The sequence below is a fragment of the Callithrix jacchus genome, chromosome X (assembly GCF_049354715.1).
Source record: "Callithrix jacchus isolate 240 chromosome X, calJac240_pri, whole genome shotgun sequence".
In the NCBI taxonomy this organism is placed as follows: Eukaryota; Metazoa; Chordata; class Mammalia; order Primates; family Cebidae; genus Callithrix; species Callithrix jacchus.
Genome location: NC_133524.1, coordinates 137,902,504 through 137,926,009, shown reverse-complemented (window position 1 = coordinate 137,926,009; position 23,506 = coordinate 137,902,504). Strand labels below are relative to the sequence as shown.

General features: G+C 36.6%; 1 long non-coding RNA gene across 1 annotated transcript in view; it reads left to right on the top strand.

Annotated features, from left to right (window-relative positions):
- The window catches only part of LOC144580975 (uncharacterized), a 413,738-nt gene that overhangs the window by 132,977 nt on the left and 257,255 nt on the right, over nt 1–23,506 (top strand). The gene's annotated exons all lie outside the window — the stretch shown is intronic.

The window sequence follows — 23,506 nt, the reverse complement described above, 5'->3', positions numbered from 1 at the left end:
CAGCACAAGACAAGCTTGTCCTCTCTCACAACTCCTATTCAACATAGTATTGTAAGTTCTGGCCAGGAAAATCAGGAAAGAGAAAGAGGTAAAGGATATTCAAATAGGAAGAGAGAAAATTATCTTCGTTTGCAGATGACATAATCCTATATCTAGATAAACCCAAAAGCTAGTCTCAGCCCAAAAGCTTCTTAAGCTGATAAACCATTTCGGCAAAATCTCAGGATATGAAATCAATGTGCAAAAATCACTAGCATTCCTATACACCAACAGTAGGTAAGCCAAGAGCCAAATCACAAATGAACTCATGTTCACCATTGACATGAATAAAATGCCTACGAATACAACTGACAAGGGAAGTGAAGGGCCTCTTCAAGGAAAACTATAAGCCTCTGCTCAAAAAAAAAAAAAAAAAATCAGAGATGACACAATGGAAAAACATTCCATGTTCATGAATAGAAAGAATCAATATTATAAAAATGTCCATAGTGCCCAAAGCAATTTGTAGATTCAATACTATTCCCATTAAACTACCATTGGCATTCTTCACAAAATTAGACAAAAACTATTTTAAAATTTTTATGGAACCAAAAAATAATCTGAATAGACAAGGTGATCCTAAGCAAAAACAACAAAGCTGGAGGCATCAGGCTACCCAACTTCAAACTATATTACAAGGCTACAGTAACCAAAACAACATGGTATTGGTACAAGAACAGACACATGCACCAATGGAACAGAATAGAGAACCCAGAAATAGACTGCACACCTACAGCCATCTGATCTTTGACAAACCTGACAAAAACACAAAAATGGGGAAAAGACTCCCTATTTAATAAATGGTGCTGGGAGAACTGGCTAGCCATATGCAAAAAATTGAAGCTAGATCCCTTCCTGACACCATATACAAAAATTAACTGAAGATGGATTAAAGACTTAAATATTGGCTTGGCTCAGTGGCTCACATCTGTAATCTCAGCACTTTGAGTGGCCGAGGCAGGCAGATCACAAGGTTAGGAGTTCAAGACCAGCCTGGCCAAGGTGGTGAAACCCCATCTCTACTAAAAATACAAAAATTGTCTGGGCGTGGTGGTGGGTACCTGTAATCCTAGCTACTCAGGAGGCAGAGGCAGGAGAATTGCTTGAACCCAGGAGGCAGAGGTTGCAGTGAGCTAAGATTGTGCCATTGCACTCCAACCTGGGTGACAGAGTGAGACTCCATCTCAAAAAAGGAAAAAAAAATACTTAAATGTAAAGCCAAAACTATAAAAGCCCTAGAATAAAACCCAGGTAATACCATTCAGGACATAGGCACAGATAAAGATTTCATGACAAAGATACCAAAAGCAATTTAAACAAAAGCAAAAATTGACAAATGGGATCTAATTGAATTGAAGAGCTTTGGCACAGCAAAGGAAACTATGAACAGTATAAATAGACAACCTACTACAGAATGGGAGAAAATGCTTGCAATCTATCCATCTGACAAAGGTCTAATATCCAGCATCTATAAGGAACATAACTTTACAAGAGAAAAGCAACTCCATCAAAGAGTGGGCAAAGGACATGATCTTCTCAATAGAAGACATGCATGTGGCCAAGAAACATGAAAAAAAAAAGCTCAACATCACTGATCATTAGAGAAATGCAAGTGAAAACCACCATAAGATACCATCTCACACCAATCATGATGACTACTATTAAAAAGTCAAAAAAACAGACACTAGTGAGGTTGTGGATAAAAGAGCACTTTACACTGTTGGTGGGGGTGTAAGTTAATTCAGCCATTGTTGAAGACAGTGAGTGTGTTGATTCCTCAAAGACCTAGAGGCAAAAATACCATTCAACTCAGTAATCCCATTACTGGGTTTGTACCCAAAGGAATATAAACTGTTCTATTATAGAGATGCATGTGTAAGTTCATTGCAGCACTATTCATAATAGTAAAGACGTGGAATCAACCTAGGTGCCTATCAGCAATGGGTTGAATAGGAAAAATTGTGGTACATATACATGATGAAATACTATGCAGCCATTAAAAGGAATAAGATCATGTCTTTTGCAGGGACATGAAGAGAGCTGGAGGCCATTATCTTGAGCAAATTAACCCAGGAACAGAAAACCAAATACCATATGCTCTCACTTACAAGTGGGAGCTGAATGATGAGAACACACGGACACATGAGGTGGAAAAAAACACACTGATGCCTGTCAGAGGGTGAGGGTTGGGAAGAGGGAGAGCATCAAGAAGAATAGCTAATGGATGCTGGGCTTAATACCTAGGTAATAGGATGATCTATTCAGTAAACCACCACGGCACACATTTGCCTATATAACAAACTTGCACATATTGCACATATACCCCTGAAATTAAAATAAAATTTGGAAATAATAAATATGGAAATAAACATAACTAAATAGATAAAGGAAGGTCCCTACTTTGAATGACAGTGAGAATTGAATTTTCTTTTTAATACTAATAAAGCTCTTGTAGAGGTTACCAAGCTGGACATATTCGGTCAACTCTATGGTGCTGAAAAGGAGGGAAAATTACTACAGGCTCCCATTTTCTAACCTCTTTCTGAATATGGCCTTACTGTCGTAGCATGAAAGTAGCCTTATTTTCTTCCTCTGGAAACTTGGCCCAACCCCTGCCTTGCAGGACTCTTGAAGATTAGGTAAAGTCATGGTGCAACTTTCCTGGTGCTCTATAAATAGTAGCTGCTGTTATTATTATTGTCATTATTGTTAAGGGAAGATGGTAAGTGTCATAGTACATCCAGCAAGAGTATTTGCCTCAGGGATGTTTCTTTAGTAGCAAAACAGAATGAAACAATGTCAGAACTACTAAAAGAAGCCAGAAGATTAAAGACCAATTCTCAACATACTGATTCAATAGCTGTGGGACTCTGACCTGCTGAAAACAGCATCCTCTGGCACTATTGCACTGTGATAACACAGGCTCACAAATGTCTCTCTCTCATTTGAAAATCATCATATTGTAAATGTAGATTGATAGGCATGTTCATATCAGCATCTCTTTTATTTTCTGTGTTACACATTAGCAGGTCTCTACCCAATTTTTCTTTCTGTCATGGGGAACTTCACCTTTTTCATGACACTCTTGTTTTGCTACTTGACACATAAAGGCTTTTACTGAAAGCAAAGCACAATTTACTATATAGAACATTTCTAAATTACAGGTTGTGTGCAACTCAGGTCACTGTTTCAGAAAGACAAGTTTCAGAACCAAAGAGAAATAACAGAAAATAATAGCAGTTGGTGACACAGATGCCAAACAAACTGGAGGTGACATTTGGATCTCTATTTTAATTATCTATTCTTGAATAAATGATCTTTCTCACTAAATCTCTGTAACTTGGTACTCAGTTATTATGCTGGGAACTGTCTAGTATTCCTCAGATCACAGCTGTATGGATTAGAACCATGAGAGACCTGCCTCTTTGCAGGAAAATGTGTCGTTAACCCAGGACATACATCAAAGATGGAGGGCACAAACACCTGTCCAGTATTCTCTTCTGCTTATTTGCATGGCATCCTATGATTATCAGCAAAGACCAAGGTTGCATCATGCTTAGATAAGAAATTAAAAGACTTGGTGTATTAGTCCATTCTCACTCTGCTATGAAGAAATTCCCAAGACTGGTCATTTATAAAGAATTAATTGACTCACATTTTCGCAGGGCTGGGGGGACCTCAAGAAACTTACAATCATGGTGGAAGGGGAAGCAAACACATCCTTCTTCACATAGCAGGAGCAAGAAGTGTAGAGTAAAGTGGTGTGGGGAAAGCCCCTTGTAAAACCATCATATCTCATGAGAACTCAGTCACTGTCACAAGAACAGCATGGAGGTAACCACACCCATGATTAAATTATCTCCCACTGGGTCCCTCCCATGACATGAAGAGATTATGGGAACTACAATTCAATTTGAGATTTGGGTGGGGACACAGCCAAACCATATTACTTGGTTATGCAAGTTGTGTTTTTTTCTCCTTTCTGTTGCCTCTTGAGACCTGAAAAGAGAGGTGGCTTTGGTTGGTGAAAGGCTTCTGGGAAGGTCAAACTTCCTAAAACTTAAATCAGATTACATCAGTGCCCCCCCTCCATTTCCTGTTTAAACTATCCATTGACTTCTTACAAACCTAAAGTAAAATCCACAGTCCTTTCAACAACTACCACAGCCCCATTATAATCTGGCTTCTACTCATCTCTTAAAACTTATCTTTCATCCTCCTGTTTCCCACTTTGTTCTTGCTCTACTGTCCTTTTTTATATTTATTAAATAAGTTCAATCTCATTTCCACATTAAGACATTTGCACTAGCTGAGCAGTCTCTCTGGAAGGCTCTTCTCTGAAATCTTCACATGGCTGGCACCTTATGCTCAGATCCAGCTCTAGCATTACTTTATCAGAGATTCCTTTTCTGACAAGAAATAAGATGTCCCTGTCAGATACAATATCATTCCCTTCCCTTATTTTATTATCTGCCCAGCATTAATTACTCTGTGATATTTATTTGTTTGTATGTTGCTCTCCTGATTTCAGAATGTAAGCTTTGTGAGATGAAGGCTTCACCTGTCCTTTGTAGCACTGTATCTCCAGGACCCAGAAGAGTGCTTGGCAAGCATGGTGCGTACTCAGTAATGCTTGTCAGTTGAGAAAAAAGGTGCGAGTTTTGGAACTATAGCTTTAGATACCAGATGAGTGGGTTCTTGGTGAGAGCTAGAATTCATCACAAAGGTATAAGAAAAAATATGGTTGTGTGGATTGAATGAGAGAAAGGATGAAAAAAATATGACCTGATAAACACATGAAAACATTTACTAAAAAATAAAAGAACATTTAAAAAATCAAAAACTCATGTGAGAGGTATTAGGGATTAACATGAGAAGAAGATCTGAGAGAATATAGGGCTTCAGACATTTAGATGCCAACATACCAAACAAAAATAATAAACAGGATGAACCTGTTCATGTGATGAAAATTATCTCATGTAGTATTAAGTTTTAGTAGAATGAGAATCTACAGTAGAATCCGTGATGAAAGTTATTCTCTCTACACTTGATATTTTTGTGGCACTCACCAGGAGAGCATTCATGAAATGGTGAAATGAGAGAAGTGTTATTAATATGTATAGATTCCAAGGGTGTGAAAAAATCCTAATATCAAATGCAAAAAGATTTTAATAATGTGTAGATAATTATTTCCCCAAACAAATCCAGCAGCACAATCTGGGAGCAATTGGTCCTTGATCAGGGCCAGGAAGCTGGCCGTGATTACCACTTGGGGCAGGGGCATTCATAGCCGTTTGCTGTGGAACAGGAAAGGAGAAAGGAATGAAGAAACAGTTGAGCAGAGAGAGCTAGAAGCACAGATGAATAAGTTGGTGGTGGCACATACTTCTTCCAAGATGGCAAAGGTGTTTCTATTGCCTGTTCCTGGGTTCTGAGGAGCCTCAGCTTTTGGTTCACTTAAATGCAATTAAGGAGAATGTTGGCTTGAGGAACAATTCACGAAAGCTCTTTACCAGGGCTTGATATGTTTTCTTGGGCAATAAGTTTAAAAGGGGGAGAGAATAAAGAAAATTACTGAACAACTGTAATTTGTATGACTAAGACATAATGGGAAGATGGTTAAGTATAATCAAGGTGATTCTTTAACATATTGTGGATTTTTCTTTCACTTGCCTTTCTGAGAATAAGGCTTTTTTTCTTAAGTGGCCTAAAGCATCCATTTTTCTAGAAGGAGGTAAAGATTTGTTATAGAAGGAACAAACCAAGAATATATCACATTGCTTTCAGCACAGTGAGCCAGTATCTTTATAAACCAAACTGAAAGTTTAAAATGGGAACTTTTAAGTTCCTTGCTTTCCTTTTTTAACCTTTAGGATTCAATTAATATTTTTTCAGGGTATAAAATATTTCCTGGATTAGCTGGAGTCTGGAAAATATATATGACATAGGGGAAATGAGACATAAAGAAGAGGTGTAAAGGACAAGGGCACAGCAGTCAGACATGTCTCCCAACTAAGAAGAGGAACACTGAGCATAAAGAGGGTCTATTGCCCTCACTTCCAATGTGATACTCCAGTGGGCATTCAACGAGGGGCTACCTGTACTAAAACACAGTTGGCCATCCAGTGTGGGCAGGCAAATGGAGACTCTGAGTTGTCTCCAAACTTTCCTTGATTTGTATGTGGCATGCACACTGAAGGGGCCTGCCATGGGAACCATTATGGTACAAGTTAACCCCACCACCATGGATATGGGAGCGAACTACACTAGACAAAGAGGACATGACAGAGACCTTCAAGGGTTTCTACCCAGGGAAAGCTGAGTAATATTTAGCCAACTGAGCCTGCCAAGGAGTATTTTCAGAGTTCGAACAAGCCAAGAGACAGCAAGGTGCAGGCTGTAGGTAGCCTTCAACATAAATGCCAGCAGAACAGGCAGCTGCTAGAGTTATCACCAAGGTGGACCAGATATATCACCATGTAACAAGAGCAAAGGACTCTACTGTTCTGATCCCTATATTAGGCACATGAAATCATAGCACATGTGCGCGCGCACACACACACACACACACACACACACACACACACACATCTTACCCATCATTTTAAAAACAAGCAAAAGTGGAGATGTGAAAGAATGAGAAATCTGAGATGATGAGAATTTTGTTTTCTTAAAGGGACTGGGCATCAGTTGAAAATAACTCAATTATTATATTTCAATGAGGTTTAAGCAAAAAAGTCTAAAAATTATTTTCCCTACCAGAAAGTGGGGAGAGAGCTTTAGAGAAAGACCAAACTAGATAGAGAAAATAAAAGAGTTGCATTTTCTCTGCACATGATTTGTTCTGTGAAATATTTTCGTGTTTCTGCTATATGAATTGACAGCTAGAGTTTAGGAAACACTGGGATAAGGGTTAGCACAGACCAGCTGGCAGGTGCAGATGTTGCCTTCCTGACCCAGATTCCAAAACTTACCCAGAAATTAAATATATTTCAGTTATAACCTTTCACTTTCCTGGAAAACAACTGGAAGTACAAGTCAGCCAAGATCAGAATATCCGACAAGGCTTTTACTTGCTATGCTAAGAAATTTGCCTCCAAAACAGATCTATGTGCAGCTAGGGGACTTGCTACTATTCTGGAGCTAATTCTGAACAAAATAGAGGGCCTGGGGAAATCCATAAACCATCAGAGAAAAACTCCATGTTCTCTCAGGCTTATTAAAGTCAAGAATAGAACACTAATACTAATAATTAATACATCCATGACCAGCATTTTCCAAAAAAGTTTTATGAAATATAAGCCCTAAGAGATTCTCCTTGCAAAATGAGTTATGTGATTAAATATGAGAGTAAGGCTGGGCCTGGTGGCTCACTCCTGTAATTATAGCACTTTGGGCAGCCAAGGTAGGTGGATCACTTGAGATCAGGAATTCAAGACCAGCCTGGCCAACATGGTGAAACCTCCTCGTCTCTACTAAAAATACAAAATTAGCTGGGCATGGTGACACACACCTGTAATCCCAGCTACTTGGGAGGCTGAGGCAGGAGAATTGCTTGAATCCAGGAGACAGAGGTTGCAGTAAGCTGATACTGTGCCACTGCACTCCAGCCTGGGCAACAGAGCGAGACTGTGTCTCGGGGAAAAAAAAAATATGGGAGTGAGACCCCTGATACTGTTTTCTCCTCTTGAAGATTCAAAATCCACATGATGTTGTCATGTCTACTAAAGGCTCTAAGAACCTTACCTTCATTTTTTTCTTGCTTTCATTTAATCTGATGTTTCTTAACTTATTTAGCTTCATAATATTATTACAGTATATCAATAGCGATTGACATGCAGTGGAATTAAGAGTATTAATAATACACTTTGGGAAGTGCCATATTGTTTTGATTCATTTTATTTCTGATGGAAAAAAAGACATGAGTATAATTTCATGATTTTAGAATCAGGGAAAAAGGTGACTCAAGAAGTTTAGTAAAGCAGTGGCATCACTAAGCGATGAATGATAAATAGGTTTTACTGCTGCCCTTCTCTATCAGCCTTTTCCCAAGCTGCCCTAAACACATCGGCAGTCTTAGTAAAAGCGCTGAGATTGTCATGCCAATGTAGTTGGAGACAAATGCCCTAGCCATCCTCAACTTAAGTCCATGTTATTGCAATTCTGAAGCTACTATTGAACAGGCCAATACTGTAATCATAAATAATCATAATAGTAGGGGTAAAGCAGAGGTATTAAAGAAAGCTGGTGTAGTTACAAAATGATCTCTCTGATGTTCTCAAATTAGAAGGGAGTATATTGAGCAAATGGCAGTCCTTATAAATATCAGGACAGGCATTGTGTAACACAGTGCCTAGCATATAGGACATCTCTAGTAAATATTAAATAAATAAATGACAATGTAACAACAAATACATTTATTATGGTATTTGCATAATGACATATTAATGACACATAAGCATAATGACACATGCTTTCAAAGGTCTAGATCCCGTTGAGAGCAAATAATGTGGATCATCCCAAATGGAAACTGGGTAGAGTCTTGCCTTTTCTTTCTTTAGAGACATGGCATAACAGGAGACTGAGAGAGGAAGGTGAATCTTTTAGGAGTGGAGAGGAGAAAAGTGAGCTGACAAAGTGGTTGAGACGTGTGCCCAAATTCCATGAAACATCCTAGAGGTATTTGTGTATTGAAATGAGTATACCTGCCTGTGTGACACCAATGACCGTGTGCTAAATGCTAAGGGTCCTTCAGATCATTCTGATTTAGAGGAACTATAGCACCAGTAGTACCACCTACCTTTAAGAGCAGAGCATTTAAGTTTAGGCAACATCCTCACCATTGACAATGGAATGATGACCAGAAAGGCTCTAATCTACTTCCCTGTGCTGTTCAATCCTGATACAACCAAATGAGGAGAAAGACATGAACAAAAATAGAGATTCAACAAACTATTCACCATATTTGGCAAGTAGAGGTCTTAGAGCCACATTTGATTTGATTTCAAAAAACAAAGAAACAAAACAGTTCTTGTACATTAGGTATTGTGGAAAAAAATTACATTTGATCCTGAGCATTTATTCATAATTAATGTCGATAAAGAATATTGTTTTCTGTCTGGTATATATACTTTAAGACCTCACATTTTGCACTGGAAGCTTCAAAATCTACACCAAATATATATGAAGCCCCGATATTAAATTTGCTTGAAGTGTGATCTGGTTTATATAGTCACCTATGACAGTATAAATATTACTATTGTCACCCCTATTCAGTTTGATAACTTTATTTGAAAATTACACTAAATGTGACCTTGATCTTCAAGTCTTAAAATTAATTTCAATTGACTATAATCTGACTTGAAAATCTGAGAGATGTTTGTATCTTACTCAGAATTTTTCAGGCAAGGGGTGAGGGTTAGGAGCAGAAATTTACCTCCTTAGTGAATATTATCTGTACCCATATTTAGGAACCACTGATACAAGTTATCTGAGGAAACATAATAGTTTTCTCTTTTAAGGGAGCATAATGCCTTCTTGCAATTTGATATATATTATTGAATAATTCTATTCTACATTCTTAATTCCTATAGATATACAGAGGTGACAGAGGATATACTTCTTCTACAATCTGTTATTGAATACACTGCACCTACATATTTTAAGATAAAAATCAGTGAGCAATTCCATATAAGTGAAATGACAGGGCATAGAAGAGCTTTTAAAAAACACAGAAACAGTAGGACAAGTTGCCCCTGACAACAGTTCTCCCACAATCCCTGCGTCAATTGTCATGGCAATAATGACCACAGGGAGACACTTCCTTCAGAAAAATTCCTTCACTGTTGTAAAAACATGTGTCTCTGGTAGGCAGGTGGGTAGCCGATTGCAGGATTAACACTGAGTAAAACAGTTCTGCATATAATCTAACTACGCTAAGTTCTGACATAGAAATAAACTAGAAAAGGGTTAAAATTATATTTTAGTTATCTTTGGGTGATTTAAATTTATTTATTCATCTGTACTTTACCTATGGAGCATATTTATTTTACAATGAGAAAGAATAAGAATAAAAAATATAAAATTGTTTAAAATGTCAGTATTAGACTTCACATTCCAGCCCAGGTGAAATGACAGATTTCAAATTTGACACCCTGCCATAAACAACTAGAAAACTTAAGAAAAAGAGATGAAATAATCAAACAGCTATTTCAGATATTAGATAACAGACAATAGAGGATTTTGACCTAGGGCATAAGAGAAATAAATATGGTGAGGTATACAATTGCCTCAACATTTTGTTTGGAGGTTGTATTAGTCCATTTTCATGCTGCTGATAAAGACATACCAGAGACTGGGCAATTTACAAAAGAGACAGATTAATGGACTTACAGTTCCACATGACTGGGGAGGCCTCACAATCATTGCAGAGGTCAAGGAGGAGCAAGTCACATCTTATGTGGATTGTGGCAGGCAAAAAGAGAACTTGTACAGAGAAGCTCCTGTTTTTAAAACCACTGGATCTCGTGAGACTCATTCACTATCATGAGAACAGCACAGGAAAGACCCACCCCATAATTTAATCATCTCCCACTGGGTTCCTCCCATGACACATGGGAATTCTGGAAGTTATAATTCAAGATGAGATTTGGGTGGGGAAACAGTCAAGTCATATTATTCTGCCCCGACCCCTCCCAAATCTCATGTCCTAACATTTCGAAACCAATCATGCCTTCCCAACATTCCCCAAAGTCCTAACTCATTTCAACATTACTTCAAAAGTCCACAATCCAAAGTATCATCTGAGACAAGGCAAGTTCCTTCTGCCTATGAGCCTGTAAAATCAAAAGCACGGTAGTTACTTCCTTGATACAATGGGGGTACAGGTATTGGGTAAATACAGCCATTTCCAAATGGGAGATATTGGCCAAAACAATGGGGCTACAGGCCACATGCAAGTCTGAAATCCAGGAAGGCAGTCAAATCTTAAAGCTTCAAAATGATTTCCTTTGACTCCATGTCTCACATTCAGGATGCGCTGATGCAAAAGATGAGCTTCTACAACCTTGGACAGATCTTCCCCTGTGGCTTTGCAGAGTATATCCCTCCTCTTGGCCACAGGCTGGTGCTGAGTTTCTGTGGTTTTTCCAGTCACACGGTGCAGGCTGTCAGTGGACATACCATTTTGAGGTCTGAAGGATGGTTACCCTCTTCTCACAGCTCTCCTAGGCAGTGCCTGTGTAGGGACTCTGTGTGGAGGCTCCAACTCCACATTTTCTTTCTGCATTACCCTAGCAGAGCTTCTTTATGAAGGCCCTGCCCCTGCAGCACACTTCTGCCTGGGCATCCAGATGTTTCCATACATCCTCTGAAATCTTGGTGGAAGTTACCAAACCTCAGTTCTTGACTTCTGTGCATCCACAGGCTCAACACCATGTGGAAGCTGCCAAGGTTTGGGACTTCCACTCTCTGAAGCAAAAGCCTGAGTTGTACCTTGGCCCCTTTTAGTCACAGTTGGAGTGGCTGGGATGCAGGGCACCAAATCCCTAGACTGTGCACAGTAGAGGGACCCTGGGCCAGGCCCACAAAACAATTTCTTCCTCCTATACCTCTGGGCTTGTGATGGGAGGAATAGCAGCAAAAATCTCTAACAAGCTCTGGAGACATTTCCCCCATTGTTTCAGGGATTAACATTTGCCTCCTTGTTACTTAGGCAAATTTCTGCAGTGGGCTCCAATTGCTCCTTAGTAAATGGGATTTTCTTTACTATTGCATTGTCAGGATACAAATTTTCCAAACTTTTATACTCTGTTTCCCTTTTAAAACTTAATGCCTTTAACAGCACCCAAATCACATCTTGAATGCTTTGCTGCTTAGAAATTTCATCTGCCAGATACCCTAAATAATCTCTCTCAAGTTCAAAGTTCCTCACATCTCCAGGGCAGGGGCAAAATGCCACCAGTCTTTTTGCTAAAGCATAACAAGAGTCACCTTTGCTCCAGTTTCCAACAAGTTTATCATCTTCTTCTGAGGCCAACTCTGCCTGGATTTTATTGTCCATATTGCTATCAGCATTTTGGTCAAAGCCATTCAACAAGTCTCAGGGAGTTCCAAACTTTCCCACATTTTCCTGTCTTCTTTTGAGCCTTCCAAACTGTTCCAACCTCTCTGCCTGTTACCTGGTTCCAAAGTCACTTCCACATTTTTGCAATGCCCCACTCTCTTGATACCTTTTTGCTGTATTAGTCCATTTTCTTTCACACTGCTGATAAAGACATAGCGGAGACTGGGCGATTTACAAAATAAAGAGATTTAATAGATTTACAGTTCCATCTGGCTGAGGAAGTCTCACAATCATGGTGGAATGCAAGGAGGAGCAAATGACATCTTACATGGATGGTGGCAGGCAAAAGAGAGCTTGTGCAGGGAAACTCCTGTTTTTAAAACCATCAGATCTTGTGAGACTCATTCACTATCATGAGAATGGCGCAGGAAAGACCCGCCCCCATAATTTAATCATCTCCCAGCAAGTTCCTCCCATGACACAAGGGAATTCTGGGAATTACAATTCTGAGATGAGATTTGGGTTGGGGACACAGCCAAATCATATCAGAGGTACTTTCAGACTGTGGCACAGAATGGAAGACAAGAAGCAGAACATAACAGTCTTTGTCAGTTGGAAACACAGATATTAAAGACTGAAGAAGCAGATGCATATGGAATTTATAGGAAATGGTGCAGGAAACAAGGTTCTTGCGCTACAGAGAGAATGAATTTGAAAAATCTTCACAGTGTTGCTGAGAACATTGCTGAATACTAAAATGTGCATGTGTAAGCTGAAACGCCATGATGCTGGGCAAAGCACTTCTGGAGAACTGTAAACTGAACTATTCCTACAGCATAAAACAGGGTTGGAAGTCATTTAAATTCTAACCAGCCAAAGAGGAGATACTTTGTGGAAAAACTGGAGCATTCAGGCAACTTCTGGAAAATCACATATTAGTAGAAGTGAAACTAGACTTGAAGAAAAGGAAACTTTAGATTCCCCCTAACAAAATTGATCTGAAAGTTATTTGTCTGATAAAACTAAGTTTTGTTTGTTTCTTAAAGATACGCAGTGGGATTCTGATATTTAACAATATAAAATAATCAGAATTCAATCAAACAGTATTAGCCATGCAAAGCAGTAAAAGAAATACATAACCAGGGGAGAAAGCAGCAAATGGAAACATTAAGAAATGACAAAAATTATGGTATTAAAAAACAAAGACTTTTAAATAATTATTATGTATACGTTCAAATATTTGAAGGAACTCATGCACACCATGGAGAGATAAATGGGAGGTTTAAAATGGAAACAAAAAGAAATTGTAAAGATGACGAATACAGTACCTAAAACAAAATCTATACCAGATGGCCTAAAAGCAGTTTAGTTACTGCTGAATAAAAGACAAAGATGGAACAATAATCAACTCTCCAAACTGCACTAGAGAAAGAAAAAGGGCTTCAAAAATCAGAATCTTAGCACTTCACAGGACGATATAAAGCAGATTTAGCATGTGTGTGTAATTATGTTAAATATAATTAGAGAAGAAAGAAAAGATATTTGAAGAAATGATTTATTTTCTTAATTTCATGAAAACTATTAGCCCATAGACCCACGAAATTTAACAAACACAAAAAATCTGTAAGCAATAACAGCAACAACAAAACCATCAAGATACATTGTAATAAAATAGTTGAAAACCAATGATAGAGAAAAATTATGAAGCATCCAAAGGTGGGAAAATAATAGCTTGCATACAAAGGAATGAAGGTAAAAATGAACATTCACTTCTCACCAGAAACTATGCAAGCCAATACATGATATGACATCTATAAATTACTGATACAAAAATGCAACCTAGAATTCAATATACAGAAAAAAATCCTTTTAATATCAAGACAAATAAGATTTCTCAGACAGACAAAATGAATTTATCCAGAAAATACGTAATACTAAATATGTGAAAGAAAATTCTTCAAGTGAGAACGCAGGGATGTCACAGAAAACCCTGGATCAACATAAAAAGATTAGAGCAACAGAACTAATAAATATGTGCAAAGATACTCAGAATTCTTTCCTCATTATTTAAATTTATTTTTAAAATAATTGACTATAGAAAGTAAAAATAATATACATTGGGATTTAACATATGTAGATTTTAAATTCATGACAAAGACAAGGGATTTGAGGAGATCCTTACACTGGGAGTATAACAATGTAAGGATCTTACATAACACTGTATGTATATGTGTATATATATGGCATATATATATATATATATATATGTACTTTAGTGCTATATGACTTTAAGATAGATGGACATAAGTTAAAGGGGTATGTTTTAAACTCTAGAGCAACCACTGAAAACACTGAACAAAAAAGTATACCTAAAAAGTTAATATTGGACATAAAATAGAGTACTTAAACAAATCCAAAGAAAAAGGCAACAATAAAGGAAAGGATGAACAAAGAATATTTGAAACAAGATGGTAGAGTTAAACTTAACTCTATCAAAAATTACACTGAAAGGGAATTGTCTAAACACAAGTAAAAGGAGAACACTAATAGACTACATATAAAAGCAAGACCCTAATGAGAGCTATCTACAAAAATCCTACTGTGATGTACTTAAAAACTTGCCTCTCAAATCTCTGAGTGCTGTAAACATAATTGAACAAAATCCCCAGCTGCCCTGCTATACAATTCTTTATATTCATGCCACACTTTCCATGTGCTGCTGCAGCCTATGACTGAATGCAGCAAAAATACTTAGGCCCAGTGTTAGACACATAAATCTTCTGATAAGCAACGTTAACTCAAGAACTGCCCATTGGCTTTGCAGAAATGGCCAATATCTGAATAAATATAACAGAAATTGCTAATATCTGGAAAAATGTAATACTTTTCTCCTCTTAAATTATTAAAAAAATGTATCACTGTAGAAAGCCAAAAATATTATGTAATGAAGTTTTCATTGTATGTAGGTGCAGTAAATATGACAACTATAACTTAAAGAGGGAACATAAAAATATGTGGTTAAAAGGCCTGTTTTTCACTGGAAGTTGGTAAATGTTAAGTTGACTGTGAATGGTAAGTATGTCTATTCTAATCCCTTGAGCAAATACTAAAAATTAACAATAATGTAAAGAGATATAGCCAGGAAATCAATAGATAAAATAAAGTATATGTACATATATATTCAATAGAAATATACACATGTAAAAATATATTTCATATATTCATAATTATATATAAGTATATATGCATGCAATGTGCTTGTATATATATATACACATATGTGTGTAAGTATGTAAAATAATGTAAATGTTAATGGTGTAAAGCAACTAGGACTCATACATTTCTGGTTGATAGGAATACAAAATGGTGCAGCCATTTTCATTGTTTCTCAGTTGATCAAAATGCTAAACCTATAGTAATCATATGTCCCAGAAATTCAACTATGAATATCTACCCAAATTAAATAAAAACATACATCCACAAAAAATAATGTGCATGAATGATAGCAGTATTATTCATAATAGGCAAAAAGTAGAAACTGCAATGTTCATCAACTGATAAAAGAATAAACTGTAATACATCCATGCTACTGAATGCTATTCAGCAAGAAAAAAGACATGAACTATTAATACAAAGAGCAAGATGAAACCTCAAAGTGAGATAAGATAATACTTTATAATTCTGTTTATATGACATTCTCGAGAAGGTGACCTATAGGGATGAGTGATTGCTAGGCTTTAGGGGTAGAGGTGAGGTTTGTCTTCCAAAAAGGCAACACAAAGCAATATTTTGGCAAGATAGAACTGTTCTGTGTGACTTTATGTATTTTACAAAATTCATAGAGATGTATACCAAGAATAGTGGATTTTACTGAATATATGTAAATAACAAAAATATATTTAAAATAAATGAATAAGACCACATGATTGAAATCCATATCAACTCGGAAAGAAAGTAAGTCGTAACATATAAGGCTGCTCAATTAAAAGACAGTCAATAATTTAAAAAGAAAAAATACTTTTTTAAAAGGGCCTTCCAATTAATGCAATTTAAAGTATTTGGGAGCTGAGGTATGCAGAGTAACCAGGATTTAGACAGCAGGTGGTCTCACCAAGAAGTCACCAAATAAATTTGACAGTCAAAATGACTGACAGAACTGCTAGGACTTTAGCCAGACAGTAGACCTTCTGGGGGTAAACTGTTTTTGTTATAAAAGTTACACCTTCTAAAGACACATTTCTTTTTTATGAAACTTATTTGGATAAAGGTTGACATATTACTTCTTCCATCCTATCACTTTAAAAAAATTCCAACATTCAAAAGACTAATTAGAACTTAGCACCATCAAAATTAAAACATTAAAAACATATTTAGTAAGCCTAAATATGATGGCAATTGAAAACAGCAATTATGCAAGTATTAAATTAGGTATTTGTTAGTTCTATAAAAAGATTTGCAGAAAGTATGGTTTGGAGAGATATTAAAAGAAGTGTTGATAAGAGGACTCAGGTACAAAATACAAAAGATAAATACATATAGATAAGACTATTTCATTACTTCAAATTTCATATGGAATCAAAGAAGACCATGTATAGCCAAGACAATCCTAAGCAAAAAGAACAAAGCTGGAGGCATCATGCTACATGACTTTGAACTGTACTACAAGGCTACAGTCACCAAAACAGCATGGTACTGGTACCAAAACAGACATATAGACCAATGGAACAGGACAGAGACCTCAGAAATAACACCACACATCTACAACCATCTGATCTTTGACAAACATGACAAATGGGGAAAGGATCTCCTATTCAATAAATGGTGCTAGAAAAACTGGCTAGCCATATGCAGAAAACTGGACCCCTTCCTTACATCTTATACAAAAATTAACTCAAGATGGATTAAAGACTTAAATGTAAAGCCCAAAACCATAAAAACCCTAGAAGAAAACCTAGGCAATAGACATTCAGGACATAGGCATGGGCAAAGACTTCATGACAAAAATGACAAAAGCAATTGCAAAAAAAAGCCAAAACTAACAAATGGGATCGAATTAAACTTAAGCACTTCTGCACAGCAAAAGAAACTATCATTAGAGTGAACAGACAACCTACAGAATGGGAGACAAATTTTGCAATCTACCCATCTGATAAAGATCTAATATTCATCATTTATGAGGAACTTAGACATACTTACAAGAAAAAAAACAACCCCATCAAAAAGTAAGCAAAAGATATGTACCGACACTTCTCAAAAGAACCCATTTACACAGCCTACAAATGTGAAAAATAGCTCAACATCACTGATTATTAGAGAAATGCAAATCAAAAGAACAATGAGATAACATCTCATGCTAGTCAGAATGGCAATTATTAAAAAGCCAAGAAACAATAGATGCTGGCAAGGCTCTGGAGAAATAGGAACGCTTTTACACTGTTGGTGGTAATGTAAATTAGTTCAACTTTTGTGGAAGCCAGTATGGTGACTCCTCAAGGATCTGGAATCAGAAATACCATTTGACCCAGCAATCCCATTTTTGGGTCTATACACAAAGGAATATAAATCATTCTACTATAAAGATACATGCATGCCTATGTTTATTGCAACACTATTTACAATATCAAAGTCATACAACCAATCCAAATGTCCATCAGTGATAGACTGGATAAAGAAAATGTGGTAGATATACATTATGGAATACTATGCAACCATAAAAAGGATTGAGATCATGTCCTTTGCAGGGACATGAATAAAGCTGGAAGCCATCATCCTCAGCAAACTAACACAGGAACAGAAAACCAAACTGCATGTTCTCACTCATGAGTGGGAGTTGAACAATGAGAACACATGGAAATGGCAGGGGACCAACAAACACCAGGGCCTGTTGGGGAGTGGAAGGCAAGGGGAGGAAACTTAGAGGATGGATCAGTATGTACAGCAAACCACTATGGCACATGTATACTTATCTAACAAACCTGCACAGTTTGCACATGTATCCTGGAACTTAAAGTACAATTTTAATAGGTGTGTAGTAGTATCTTATAAGAGAACTAGACATTGCAACAAAGTATATTTTTTAAAAACCAAAATTCTGTTATTTTCGAAATATTGTTAAACAACAACTGTACTGACAAGAATATGTTCCTTATTCCCATACATTTTTTAAGTTGGATACACCATTGTATGATTTCAGCTTTGCTTTAAACTCACACTCTGTTTGACTTGTTTTCATTCCATTCTTATTCTATCAAGACCAGTGTCACTTCATAAATTCTTGTTGCAAGAATTGCTTGGGGAAAAAAAATGTATGTAACTTCTTGAGAGTTTGTGTTCCTTCCACTCCAACCTCAATTTTCCTGTACCGGAACACATTGTTAGCAAGATCTAAACCTACCAAGCCTACACCTTGATAATAATCGGTAGAAAAGGCCTGCTTTTCAGGAAACCCATGCCAACCCCAAAAGCTGGAAACACATTTCAAAACATTTGTCTCAGGGTGCATATTTGCCTTCATATGGATAAAAATATATGTTTTTAAAAAGTAGTTTTTTTGTAATAATAATTTTCATTATGACAAAATTAGGTGTGTAACAGATGATATGTCTTAGTATGTGAAGAACATTTAAAAGGACAGGAGATATATAAATACTCTTGGAAATTTTCCTTCATTCAGAAAAGGAAATTATATTTAGACTACTCAAACTGATTTTACAACTGATGAATTTTTTCTAAGCAGAAATCAATAATGTATGGCTCACATGCTAATGAATCAATTTTCATTGCAGAGCCTAAGTATAGTCCTGCAAATTCTCCTGGCTAAATCTCATCATAAGATTGTTGACTGATTGAATGTTACAGCAGCATAATGCTAGAGGAACTAATCTTGACTGATACTGTAGCTTTCTTAAAGAACATTTTAAAAACAACTGGTCTTAGATTGTAAGCTCTTTCTAAAATGTAATTCAGGTTATTGTTCAGGGTAAAAGAATTAAGAAAGGTCACTGGATGCATTGATTGCAGTGGTCCCAATTTAGTCACACAGACAGGCTCATTCCTTGCCTAATTGTGTCATCACAAATGAACAGCTAGATTTAATCAATTCTGATAACAAAAAAACGTTATTCTTGGTAAATGGATTTTGCAAAGCAATCAAATCAGGTTTTATGCCTATCAACCCTAACCCAGAAATATTCAAGAAAAAGCCTTATTAAATGGAAGTTTCTAAAAATTATAGAAATATTTTACTTCCTTATAATATTTACTTTTTTCATCTTATATTCTCTTTTCATTTTAATTTAAGAAAATCAAGGATTGAACAAAATGTCAATTATATTATGGTATTTCTACTGAATAAAAACCAATCTAAGTGTCATAATGGCAGGAAAATTATTTTTACAAATATGATTTACCATGTTTTTAATTACAGTACAAAATTCTTTTCTAAAGTAATTATATGATAGAGAAGTAAGAGTAATATATAATTCAACAAGCTTCTCTCATAAAAGACTATTAGGGGATTATTTTTGAGTGAATTGGCAGCTTAATATATTTGATTTTCTTTCCAAGTCTCACTGTGTGCATTCTTTGTACTGCAGCTGCAAAGTCTGTAGATTGATCTCATCAAATCTCATATGCAAATTACAGTTCTACCTCCACATATATTGGGTTTAATAATGATAAAAATAGATGACAAATATGAAAGGGAATGAGTACAAAATCTTAGTGTAGCAGCAAGCTTAGCATGTTTCAGGAAAAATAATATGATGTAGTCCAAGGACAGTAGACAAGGGGGTGGAAGATGAGATAAAAGTGGTGGTCAGAGGCCAGATCCTACTGCCTATTGAAGGCTGTGGTAAGGAGTCTAGATTTTATTCTAAGGGTAATGAAAACACAAAAGAGTGTTTTGTGCAGGAGAATGACGTGACTTGACTGATTTCTGAAATAATCATCCTGTCTCCTTTGTGGCAAATTGGCCAAAATAGGGCAAGGGGAGAAGCAGGTAAATCAACTCAGAAGCTATTACAAGGGTACAGGAGAGAGATGATGGTGATCTGAACCAGGTTTGTAGTATAGAGCATGGTAAGAGGTTGAATTCAGGAAATATTCTGGAGGTAGAGCCTACTGGATTTACTGCTGGATTGGATGTGAGGATTGGGAAAATTAGAAGAGATATGATACAACTAGGTATTTGAGCTGAAAAGATGGGTGGATGATACTGTAAAGAAAAAGTCTGCAAGATACCAGGTTGCCTGTGGGGTAGGCATAGATTAAGAGTCCTGTTTACAAATTTTAGGTTTGAGATGCTGATATGGTTTGGCTCTGTGTCTCTACCCAAATCTCATTTTGAATTGTACTCCCATAATTCCCACATGTTGTGGGAGGGACCCAGTGGGAGATAATTTGAATCATGGGGGCAGTTTTCCCCATACTGTTCTCATGTTAGTGAATAAGTCTCATGAGATCTAATAGTTTTATCTGGGGTTTCTGCTTTTGCATCCTCCTCATTTTTCCTTGCCAGCACCATATAAGAAGTGCCTTTCACCACCTGCAATGATTCTGAGACCTCCCCAGCCATGTGGAACTGTAAGTACAATTAAACCTCATTTTTGTCCCAGTCTGTGGTATGTCTTTATCAGCAGCATGAAAACATACTAATACAGATGCCTACTGAACATTCAAGTAGAGATACTGATTAGACAGTTTCACATATGAGTCTAAAGCTGAAGGGAGAGATCTGCACTTGGGGCATGTGTAGAGCTGTGGAATAGATTGAGATCGGTTAGGTAAGAATGTTGGTTGGTAGAGGGCCAGTGGCAGATTGCTCTAGTTTTTAAGAGATCATGCAGAGAAGAAGCAAGAAGACAATGAAAGAAGCCTGAAACAATGTGCCCAGTAATATAGAAAATAAACAGATGAAAGTGGCATCTTGGAAGCCAAGATAAATTAAAAATGTTTTTAAAAGAATGGAGTGGGCCTTCTAAACAGGAGCTGAAAGATTTGAGATAAAAAGGTGTGTTTGAAAAGTATTGCTTTTTTGTAAAAGGCAAATGAGAAATTCGGCTGTAGCTGGAGGGTGATATAGAGTAAAATACATTTTTATTTTTGCTTCTAATAATAGAAAACATACTTTTTAAAAAAAATTGTCCTTTTTTCTATTTGTATTTCTGATGGGAATGACGTAGTTGAAAGGGAGGAATGTTTGATATACGAGAAAGAAGAAAACATTTATTACAGGAGTGATCTCTTCAACAGGGTGAGAGGATATGAAATCCAAAACGCAGTTGAGGGGTTGGCCTTAGATAGTTATAAAGTGCTACTTTCACAGTAGCAGGGAGAATTTAAAGGAATTTTGATACAGATACAGAGAGGTTGAGAGTTTGAGATTTGGAAAGATCTCAAGATTTCTGATTTAGCTATGCCAGGGAAAAGAATTCAGGGGCATAAACGATTATTGTAATCAGTTCTACAAATTCAAACATCCAGCTTAGACCTTGACTCAGACTCCCTGGCTATAAGTCCTTGCTGCATATACTCTTGCACATGTTATTATTCATAGCATTTAAAATACATGTTCATGAAGCATGTGTTAGAGAAATAAGGTCAGTAAGTACTTGTTTTCATTTCACAATCTAATTTGCTGAAAGCAATTCCAAATTCTCTCGAAATTATTTTTATTGCAGTGGCTACAGAATGGTTTGCTTTAGAGAAGGAGATTCCCTAATCTTTGATAAAGTTGAAGGTAAAATCAATGATATTTGATTTTGACCAATCTAGAGCTTAGTGGACTATAAAACTCCTGGGCCATTTTTGCTAAGCAACCTGGAAGCTCTTTATCCCCTTTCATCATATCCTAGGAAACCTGCCAACTGCATGTTTTGGAAACAAAAAGTTTATTCACAGTTTTTCAGCTCACAATACAGTCAATTATTTTCAGTGTGCAGACACTATATGCTGACACAGTAGAAAGTTATTTTGGGAAGCAGGGTCTCCAATCTGTACTGTGAAGCATTCATTAGAGACTCTAAGAATAGAAACATGATGCAATGTGCTAGGAAACAAGAGAGCTAATTTATTCTAATCGGTCAATCACTAGCTCAAGTCCTACTATCCCCTATCCCCCACCACGCAAAATAATTCTCTGTGTTTCAAATTAAGATGACATTTTCAGAATCCATCACATTGGCGCCCTTAGACATTATATAGTTTAGCACTTTTATTGTATGAATAGGTAAACCTGAGACCTACATGAGGCTAGGGACTTACCAAAGTTTACCTAGCATATGAATGCCATAGGCCAGACTTCCTGACTCCTTATATATCACTCTCATCATCATACTTTTCAGCTCATCTTTCTTATTTCTTTACTATAGCAAAAAATATTCTTCGAGCAGGCAAATTGGTCAGGTTGACTCCTGCTATGACATGTACTACAAGCTTCAGGAGCAGCTGCCCCAGGAACCTTAAGACTAAGGAGCATTTTAAGGCTAAAGAGCAAGAACCAGAAAATAATAATGCAGAAGCAGGAAAGTAATATAAGGAGAGAAATAAAGGGATAGAATCTCCTAAACTAAGGGTAGGAAAAAAACTAGCATGGGGAAAAATTAAGAAGAAAAAATCTGGCATGAAGAAAGTGGAAGAAGGATCTACAAATTGTTTGAGACAGAGGGAGGAAATATATGCAAGCCATTTCCCTGATAAAGGGGGAATATTCACAATGTATAAGGAAGTCAAACAGCTCAATAGCAAGAAAACAAAATACTCAATTTTAAAACAAGCAAGGGACCTACATAAACATTTCTCAAAAGGAGACATACAAGTGGCCAACAGATATATGAGCAAAATGCTCAATATTGCTAATCATTTAAAAATCACATTAAAACCACAATGAACTTTCACCTCATGTGTGCCAGAATGGGTACTATCAAAAAGTTAAAAGATAAGTGTTGGCGAGAATGTGGAGAAAAGAAACCCTTGTACACTTTTGATGGGGATATAAATTTGGACAGCTTTTATGGAAAAATTCATGGAGATTCCTCAAAGAAGTAAAAATTGAAGTACCATATAATCAAGCAATCTCACTTTCGAGTATTTGCCCAAAAGGTTTGAAAACATTTTGTTGTGGTGATATCTGCACAACTATGTTCATTTCAGCACTATTTACAGTAGTCAAATTATGAAATCAACCTAAGTGTCCATCAAAAGACTAATGGATAGGGAGTATGTGGTATATATACACAGTGGAATATTATTTAGCCTTTAAAAATCAGAAAAATCTGTCATTTGTGACAACATGAATAAACCTGGAGAACATTATGCTAAGTGAAATAAGCCAGGCACTAAAAAAGCCAAATACTACCTGTTCTCACTTATTTGTAAAATCTAAAGTAGTTGAACTTAACGAAG